We start from the raw sequence: 8,991 nt of genomic DNA, 5'->3' as shown, positions 1-8,991 counted from the left end.
GATGGGACCCAAGGAGTGCTAGGACTGTGGGAGTCATGGTGCCATAAGGCTGCTTCTGAAAGGTTGGTCAGAAGATGACCAGCAATCTGTGTGTATGCAAATGATAAGACCTGATCTGCAGCTGCACACACACACATTTATACGTATTCAGGACACGCAGTTTCCATCTTTTCCTCCTGCTCCTCTGTCTCTTTTTGCAACTCGGGTGCCCTCCTCCTCCAGACACCTCCCCTCCCCCCCCCCCCATTGCTTGATGCAGCTGTTTCATCCTGACAGGTCTGACCTGTCATTTTTGCTAACCTCTGATAGCATCTAGGTCATAGTGATCCCAAACCAGTTTGCTTTTGTTCTCAGTGAACAAGAAATACAATGCTATTAGTTTAGGCTTGGGTCCCACAAAGCACTTAAGATCCACGTGCTTGCCTCAAAGAATGCAAGCAATGCCCTGCTCTTCTCCTGCATGCATGGCACCTCAGTGTGCTCTGGCTGAACTAGGCTCTTTCTCAGCAGACACAAACCCACTTCACATTTCCTTTAGTTGGCCCTTTTTGTCAGCGTGTCATGTGCCATCTGGACTGACGCACATGCATAATGTACTTCAGAGATTATCCCTGCTCAGGAGTGTGGTAGATTTTCAAATCGTGCAACTATTTCCATCAGGAATGTGAGGGAGCTGTGAAACAATAAGTGAACATTGTATTTTGCTGATTCTTTGCAAGTAGGACAGAGATGAGAGTAAGAGGTGTTTTTCATCTCATCACATTGATACTTCTCCATCCATTTTTATCACCATTTTTCTTCAAGATCACAGGTAGTCCTGTGCCTCCCACCCAGGAACAGCAGTAAGTAAAAATATACTCATAATCATACAGTGCTATGGCCTATGGTTTAAAAAAGCCACATGTGTAAGTCATTTGCTGGGATGAGACTTGGTGAGGTGGGAGATTTGGTGGAAGCTGCTCCTGGCAGGGGTGCAGGGAAGGCAGCCAATTGTTAGGTATGTGTTCTGCAGGAAAGGGCACACACCTGGAGGACCACACTGTCTGAAGAACCTTGCTGCTGCTGGAATAAGGGCAGATGCCTGGGGAGGTGAGGAGCCTTCTTGGTACTCTTCTGGGGAAGCAGAGATTGGAAGGCACAAGCTGGTGGTTGTTCATTAACTATCCCAGCCTGTTTTTAAGGGGCCTTTAAACACATGAACTCATGGAAGGCTTTTCCTCAGAGCTTCTGAGGAGCCTGATTCTGGAGAGACCTGAGCTTCTGACGTCCAACCAGAATCTTTGCTTCCTATAACAAAGTGCTGCTATCATCTTTTGAAAAGATGGCAAATGGGTAAGATCCACTAACTCCCCTAAATATAAAATAGGTATTATGATAAAATGAAATCCTGATTACTTAACATTAAGGCATTTTCTTTGGTCAGTCTTCTCCTGAAAGAAAGCTCAAATCTAGGAAACATGGGGGAAGATTCAGTTACAGAAGGGTACAGATTTCATTACTATTGTTTGCCAGCAAAAGAACAACACTGCAGATGAAAAAGCGTATACTAAATGAAAGTAATTGCATTATAAAGAACACCAGGCATCCCATAAAAACCTGTTGCCTAAACGTGCCTGTAGCAACTTTATCAACAAATGATCTTCATGCAAAGGAGCCAAAGCAATTAGTGGGGAGTTGGCAGATCCCTGCACTCCTTTGACATGCTCTGTAGCAAAAGAGACCACCAACTAAAAAGAAAGTCCTACATATGTCAAAATGCTAGACTAGTGATTCAAATGTTTAACCAGGGTCTTCTTCATATTAAGTTACCACCATAAAGCAAGTTACACAACGTTCATTTTTGTACCTGCTCTCTTTGGCTATATGTGCTTTAGAATAAACCACCCGCATCAGCTACAACTGGATTAGTAAATTGGTCTCAGCTGAAAATGGGCAGGTTTATTCTCCAAGTTAAGGCTGAATTATTTATTTTTTAAACTGTTGGTGACTAACAGCTAACTAAAAACCTAACTATGATAACAAAAGGATAGGTAGACTTATACTGACTGTATTTTTATTTTATCTTTGATTTAATGAATCTTTAAATTAGATTCACACCTTTACTTGTGTATGGGGATTCAGGCTCATGGCCTGAACCAGTGATTGAGTACCAGGTGAGAAGCCATGGCTAACCCACAGTGCACAGGTAGAAGCAATCCATTTCAATGATAGGAAGGGGTAGACTCCTCACTGTCATTTAATGATTAGCAGCCAAGGGAGTAGGAGCTCTGTTTGGAGTTGTCCCTTCTTGAGACTTCCCTGGCCTCTAGAAAGGGTAAGTACTTGCCCTTGTGTTGTTTTTTGAACTCTGTCATGACAGATACCATTAGAAGTGTGTGGTAGAAGGTAATATTGTTGGTTTTCTTTGTTCCTCAACCTGTCAAGTGATTTTTGGAGGCCCTAAATGAATAGGTATGTAAGTATTCTCCTTTAAGAAGGACTTGGCGCATCAGGTAGTCTCCTAGCTTTGGATAGCTGGGAACGCTGTAGAAGATGCAACAATAGATTTGCTTCTACTTACCTAATTTTTTAGGTGCCTGCTAGTATGGGTGCTGTGCTGTTGGGCTTTGTGTTTTTATAGAGTGGAACTGTGTTGTTCATGGGACATGGAGCATAACGTTAATTGCCCTTCTGTAATGAGAGGGGAGAAAAGGATTGACAAAGAAAAGGTCTTTCTTGGTCTTTGTGTATGGGAAGATAAGATCTTTGATCTTAATGCTAGACCCAGCAATAAAACTTTGATTTTCTGGCTTTCAGTGTATGAATAATGTGAAGAATACTCTTAACTAGGCTAGCAAGTCACATTCAGCAGGTGAATGGTATTTCGTGTAGCTCATTTTTGACAACTTTATGATATAAAACAGCTGTTGGAAGGCTTCTTGATCTGTGGGTTAAGGCTGATCACAGCCACAGAGACAAGGCTGAAGTATTTGTGGCAGGGGAAGATGCAATGCAAAGCATCCATAAATGGCTGTACAAGTGCCTTTACCATTTTTTTGCTTACCTATGTATTTGCTATCCCTAGTGCTTTTTGTTAGAATAATCTTAAATTCATGTGAAGTTTTTCTTCATGTGAGCTTCATTGCTATATCTTCCCTTAGTTGTAATAGCATGGTGAAATTTCATAAGACTTGTAATGTCTATGTTTGGGCTTGGAAAATTACTGTACAGTTCTTGTGTCTATACAACTACACAAAACCTGCTTATTTCCTCTTTGTCAATGAATGGCACTGAGTTGCTTAAAGAAGCCAGTAGTCGAATTTTGTTTGGAATTATATGTGAAGGAGGGCCCTCCTTCTTGTCATTTTATTTATTACTAACAGCCATTAAAATTTCTTCCCAGCGGCAATGACACTGATATCGCTACATCTAAATCAGAAATGACACTCTAGTGGTTATATTATGTTGACTGGGCATCACCTAATTTTTAAGTGACGTTCTAGCCCCATCATTGTGATTATATCCCTTTCTAATAAGTAATATAAGAAAAGATCTACATAATGGGAAAACATACATATTAATGTATTCCATGACAAACATGTTAAGTTTACATATTAATCTTGGTAAATAGAAGTCATGTTTACATTTTTTCTCTTCGGTACACTGTTCTTCTGACAGTCTGCATTCCCTCTGGTTTTATTCTTTCCAATCGTGGTGTACATTCTGCTGCCTCTGGTCACCTTGTTTGTAGCAGAAAGAGAAGGCAGGTTGCATCCATCTGGTAAAAAAGAGAAAAAGCAAGGTTATTGGGTAACATAATATTGTTGCATTCAGGCCTGCATGAAGGGACTTGGATATGTGCAATAAACATGTGTGTGGTAATGAGATTGTTGGTGGAAAGTCATCTTGAAAAGACAAGGAGCAATTAAGCTTGCTTACTTATACAAGTTAGAATGACAAGATGCCATTGCCGGCCCCACTCATCCATATAATAGGGTTCTCCCTCACTGCTTAGCTGTACTGGGAGAAGTGTTTCCTGTCAAACCTCTGCCATGGCTACACCATGAAGCCATCTGCCTCCTTCCCTTTTACAATTCATTCTTACACTCGCATCACTGTCGTGACTTCAATAGCATGCCTGCTAGCAAGCACCTGCGTTAGAACACTTCAAAAATTCTGTGCAAAGTCTTCATTTAACTATTTCTTTGTGTTGCTCTTTGTACACTCTGAACTACTTTTGATTGAATGTTTAAATATGTCAGTGGAGATGTGCAGATTCACCACACTGATCATTAATATTTGTGAGCAGTCAACAAATAACACACCTTCCTTTAGCAATCATGAAGGTTTAGAAAGGATATTTTCGATGCCACTGACAAGAAGAAAAGCGTGAAACAATAGGAACATGTGATAGTTAGTGTTAGATAACAATAGCTATCCTTATGCATCTTGAATAGTGAAGCCATCAATTAGAGAAATAGACCTCTGAGTACATATCATTGACAAGATGAATACCAGCCTATTGTATTTGTGGATGGAGATCTTGGTGCTCTGCAATTCAGAAAGCTGGAGAATTATACATAAAGTCTAACTGATTCTATCATGTTGAAATTCACAAATCTTTTCTATTCTCCATTTTTTTTTTTTTTTTAAAGCTACGAGACTCTTCCGGAGAATGAAAGTATTTGGGTATCATATTAATTAATTAAATGTTACTTTCTCATTTAATATCTAGATGCTCTTCTCTGCATCCAGCACACTTAGTAGATGCTTCCAGGGCTTAAAAGAGCATGAGGAGCAGTTCTGTCTGGTTGTTGTTTTGTCTCTTAATTAATTCTTACATGCAGATATAGGGATGCAGCGACTCTCCACACTAAGGAGCATGCCTGGCATCTGCTTTTTATCTGGTACAGCCTCTACTTGCAATTTTCCCCTGTTCTCTTTGGAATGTTTTACAGTATCCGTGACCTCTAATCTGTGGGTTCTGGGTGGTTGTGTTTTGTGTGGGTTTTTTTTCTTTAACTGTACTAGCCATTAGTGTTATGTTTATAGAAGAGAAGCAACAGAAAGAAAAGTTAGAGCCAGAGTTGCACTATTATAAACAAGGAATTCTCTGTGCTGGCAGTTTCCAGTTAATTAGTTTTGGTTCTTTTACTTATGTTTTGAAAGTGAGTGAATATTCCATGGTCAGGGCCAAAATTTATTCTTGGATCTGTGTGAAGGTAAAAAAATGTATTCCAGCAGAATTGCATAGAGTGGCACTGTAGGAGAATAAAGGGGAAAAAAAAAAAAAAAAAAAAAAAAGGAAGGAAAGAATGTAATTAACGTAGTTCTAGGCTAAAGATATAACTCAAGAAATGGAAATAAGCATTCCTGAATATTATCTGGATTGTTATTGTCTTTCAGTTGAGTTTTTGAATGTGGATGCTGTTGTGTGAAATCAGTGTTACGATCTTTCCACAGAAATCTAAATGTTTTGGTTGATTCCATGTATGTTTGCTTGCTTGCAGGTCATTACATTAAAAAATGGATCCCACCAGGGATGTCAGTGATTGTTGCAGTGATGACAAATTCCCAGAGCCTTAGGGGAAAAATGGTCACTGCCTTTCCCAGAAACATTTGAACTGGCTAATGAAGTTTGGTGGATCTCTGTGGTATTGCAAATGTATGGCCTGATGAGGGGGGTGCTTAGGGTGGAAATGTTTCTTTCAGGAAAGTAGCAGGTAAAAGATGTTTCTGTAGCTTCCCTCTTCTAAATCTAATCAAATGAAACCACCTACAGGCCAATAAGCTTCTTGAGTGCACTTTGCCCTAGAAATAGTGTTTTATGATCACAAAAACATAAATAATGCAATAAAAGAAAATGTTTGAGGTCTCCTTAATGAGCTATTGTTAAGGCACCCTTCGCTCTAATCTCCTTTCGTAGCCTGCTGCAAAGAGCATCATCCAGTGGTCAAGAGTGTATTCTGAGTGCTGCTGGGAAAGTACAAATGAGGAAACAGCCTTAATTACACAGCTTGCTGCATCTAGAGGTCTGTGTGGTTTGACCAGCTGTGTTAGGACACCCTGTAATTTGGAGAAATTCTCTGCACGCTGGCACCGTAAATGTATTACTATCCAAAAGATGGTTAATAATCTGAAGCTGGCTGTTAACATCACTGGAACTGGTGTCTATAATTTCAATGAGTGACCCGAATGACTCTGCAATGAAAGACTGAAATGTCACTCTCTGCCTTTATGTGGTCCGCCTTGAGCAAAGTCTGCTCTAGACTGCACATCTGCTGAGGTCCAGCTGAGGAAAGGGCACTGTGTGAGAGTGGATTCATGGCTCCACCATATTCCCCTGTTTGGGCAGAGGAGTGCTGGGTGTGGAAAGGACATGAGATGTCCATTACAGCCATTGTTGCCTGTTTTTGTGCATGCAGAGATGAGATTACCTAGAAGGAGCCAGGCTACCTAGCTGCCAGAATACCTGCAGCTGAAGGCAAAACAAATGATTTCCATTACCCAGGTATTTACATCCACATAACAATGGCTATGTATGACATCAGGCAAGCTGGCCCAGTTCTGAGTTGCATCTCACCACACTGAATGAGTGCTGGGCAAGAGGAGGCTCTGGGGAGATCTTATTGCTTCCTACAATGACCTGAAAGGAGTTTGTAGTGAGGTGGAGGTCAGCCTCTTTTCTCAGGTAACAGAGATAGAATGAGAGGAAATTGCCTTAAGTTGTGCCAAGGGAGGTCCAGGCTGGATATTAGGGAGAATTTCCTCTTGTAAAGAGTGGTGAGGCACTGGAATGCCAAGGGAGGTGGGGAATCACTGCCCTGGAGGCGCTGAAGAAACATGTAGGTGTAGTACAGTGGGCTATAGTGGTGATAGGTGGACAGTTGGACTAGATGATCGTAGAAGTCTTTTCCAATCTAAATCGTTCTGTGATTGGTGTTCCCTCCAAAGGTGCAGAGAGCTCTGCTCCTGCTGCCAAGAATCTGAAACTTTCATTCCCACTGCATCTCACCGGTATAGCTCGGATGCAGGAAAGGAGTAAAACACCATCAGTAAATTTCAGAAAGTTCAGTATTTGCATTTCATTTGGAAACCTATGACATTTTGGCATATTTTCCCTTGAAGGCCAGGGCAATGCTGATTGAAGATCAGTGTCAGTGCTGAAGTATACAAGGTACCAAGATCTCCTGTGCTTCAGTGCAAAACCATCCTGTCAGACACGGCACCGGGGCAACTATCTGGTAGTGGATGAGACAGTGCTTTTTTTTTCCCCCTCATTATTTTATACAAAGCTGAACAAAAAGACTAATTCACTCATAGTGCTCTAGGATTGCATCTTCTTGCACTCAGCGAGACAGGCTCTTGGGGCCACTGTAATTGCGTGGTTTCCTTAAAATCCCCTCAGACCTGATGTACAAGTGTTAGAGCTGTGGTCCCTCTACCCTTCCTGTTTGCTGTGATAGATGTACAAGTGCTGGAGAAGCCCCACTCTGTGTTCCCTCTGCAATGCAGTATGGCTAGCTGTCAGAGAAACTTTTCTGCTATTTGGATAAGCATAGGTGCTACTGGTACCCTGGCAAAATCTGCTGAGAAGACTCCATGAAACCCAGTCCTGCCCTCCAGCCATAGTGAAGGTATTACCAACATGATGTTTACAGCTGCCACTTGTATATGTAGTGAAGTTCTGAATACATTTCTGGAAGACAAAGAAATTGCCTTTGCTTTTCTGCCTTGTGTTTGTAATTAGTTCAAAATGTGACATGTTGCCAAGAAGGCAGAAGGAAAAAAATATATAGAAATCAAGGACACTGACACTTGTTCTCACTGCAGTATCTTGGTAAAGTAATGCTGTTAGATTTGGGCTGGTCTCTGATCTGTGCAGGAAGAAAGGCCTGTTGCCGCTTGTTAAACTCAAGTGAGGTGAAGTACAGCCCTTACCTTTCATTCAGTCACCTGAACGCAGTACCACCATTTTGCCCTGTCTAGGCACAACCTTCTACTTTAGAGATGTTTTTTTATGCAGCCCTCAATTCACCTATAAGATTCTGGCTTATGTCATGTGAACCCCTGCTTAAGTGTTCTGTGCTACTGCAAGATCCTCTGTGTGGAAGAGGTTCCTTCATGTTTCTTCCATAACATCTATTTTGTGACTGCTGAGCACCTCAGCTTTTCACAAATACAAAAGAAAGAAATGCAGAAGTAGCCTCATTTAATAAAACTATACCACTGACTGAACCAAATATGCTGCAGATGAAATCATCTAGGTGGAAACAGTCCTCAGTTCTCCTGCCCAAAAATCAAAAAGCTTCTAAGCTGAAGAATAATGTAATGTCTATTTCTGTGGTAAAATAGAAAATAGGTATTTGCTATAAATTCATTTGAATCTTGTTGCAGAGTATATAGGCAAAACTCCATATGCTCTTTTAGGTTTAGGTAGGCTGTGGGAATAGGGTAACCAAACTCTCCTCTGTAAAGGGAAAGAAAAGCCTGAAATCCTTCCAGCAGCCTGTCCCCCTACAATTATTTCACACTTTTTTAGGTAAGGAGGGAAACTGAAAGACGGAGGGGGATGGTAAGGGAAGAAAATCTATTAAGTAATTCAGAACTGTGGGAATTAGGTTGGTTGTTTTTTTGTTTTTTGTTTTTTGTTTTTTGTTTTTTGTTTTTTGTTTTTTTTTTAATGCAGTGAATGCAAATCTGAATGATATCTTTAGAAGAAAGACACCTGCAAATCAGAGGCTGCCTTTGCAGTGGTCTCTCTGAGCAGGACTTGCATTGCCCTTATATCCCATCTGGCAGCCCAGATGCTGCCACTGCCACCACCAGTCTGGCGTTATGGACGACTGTGAGCTCCTACGGCTCCAGGGTTACCTGCAGGCCTGGGCTGCACTTGTGATAGTAGAGTGAGCTTTCCCAGCTTGCTACTAAGCCAAATGACCCAATAAATTACCAAGAATACATGAAAACTAACACACTTCCCTCTGGCACCTCCTGCCACACCCTGCACAA

At 41.2% G+C, this 8,991-nt stretch overlaps 1 long non-coding RNA gene across 1 annotated transcript; it reads left to right on the top strand.

Annotated features, from left to right (window-relative positions):
- Positions 1-1,009: 1,009 nt before the first annotated feature.
- On the top strand, positions 1,010-6,405 carry LOC149918519 (uncharacterized). Its single transcript, XR_016465084.1, has 3 exons — positions 1,010-1,089; positions 1,223-1,332; positions 5,490-6,405. It is a non-coding gene; the product is annotated as an uncharacterized LOC149918519 (long non-coding RNA).
- Positions 6,406-8,991: the final 2,586 nt, after the last annotated feature.

This window comes from Phasianus colchicus, chromosome 3 (assembly GCF_987193195.1).
Source record: "Phasianus colchicus chromosome 3, bPhaCol1.hap1.1, whole genome shotgun sequence".
Classification (NCBI taxonomy): domain Eukaryota; kingdom Metazoa; phylum Chordata; class Aves; order Galliformes; family Phasianidae; genus Phasianus; species Phasianus colchicus.
The sequence above is the reverse complement of the archived record's forward strand: the minus strand, read 5'-3'. Positions and strand labels throughout refer to the sequence as shown.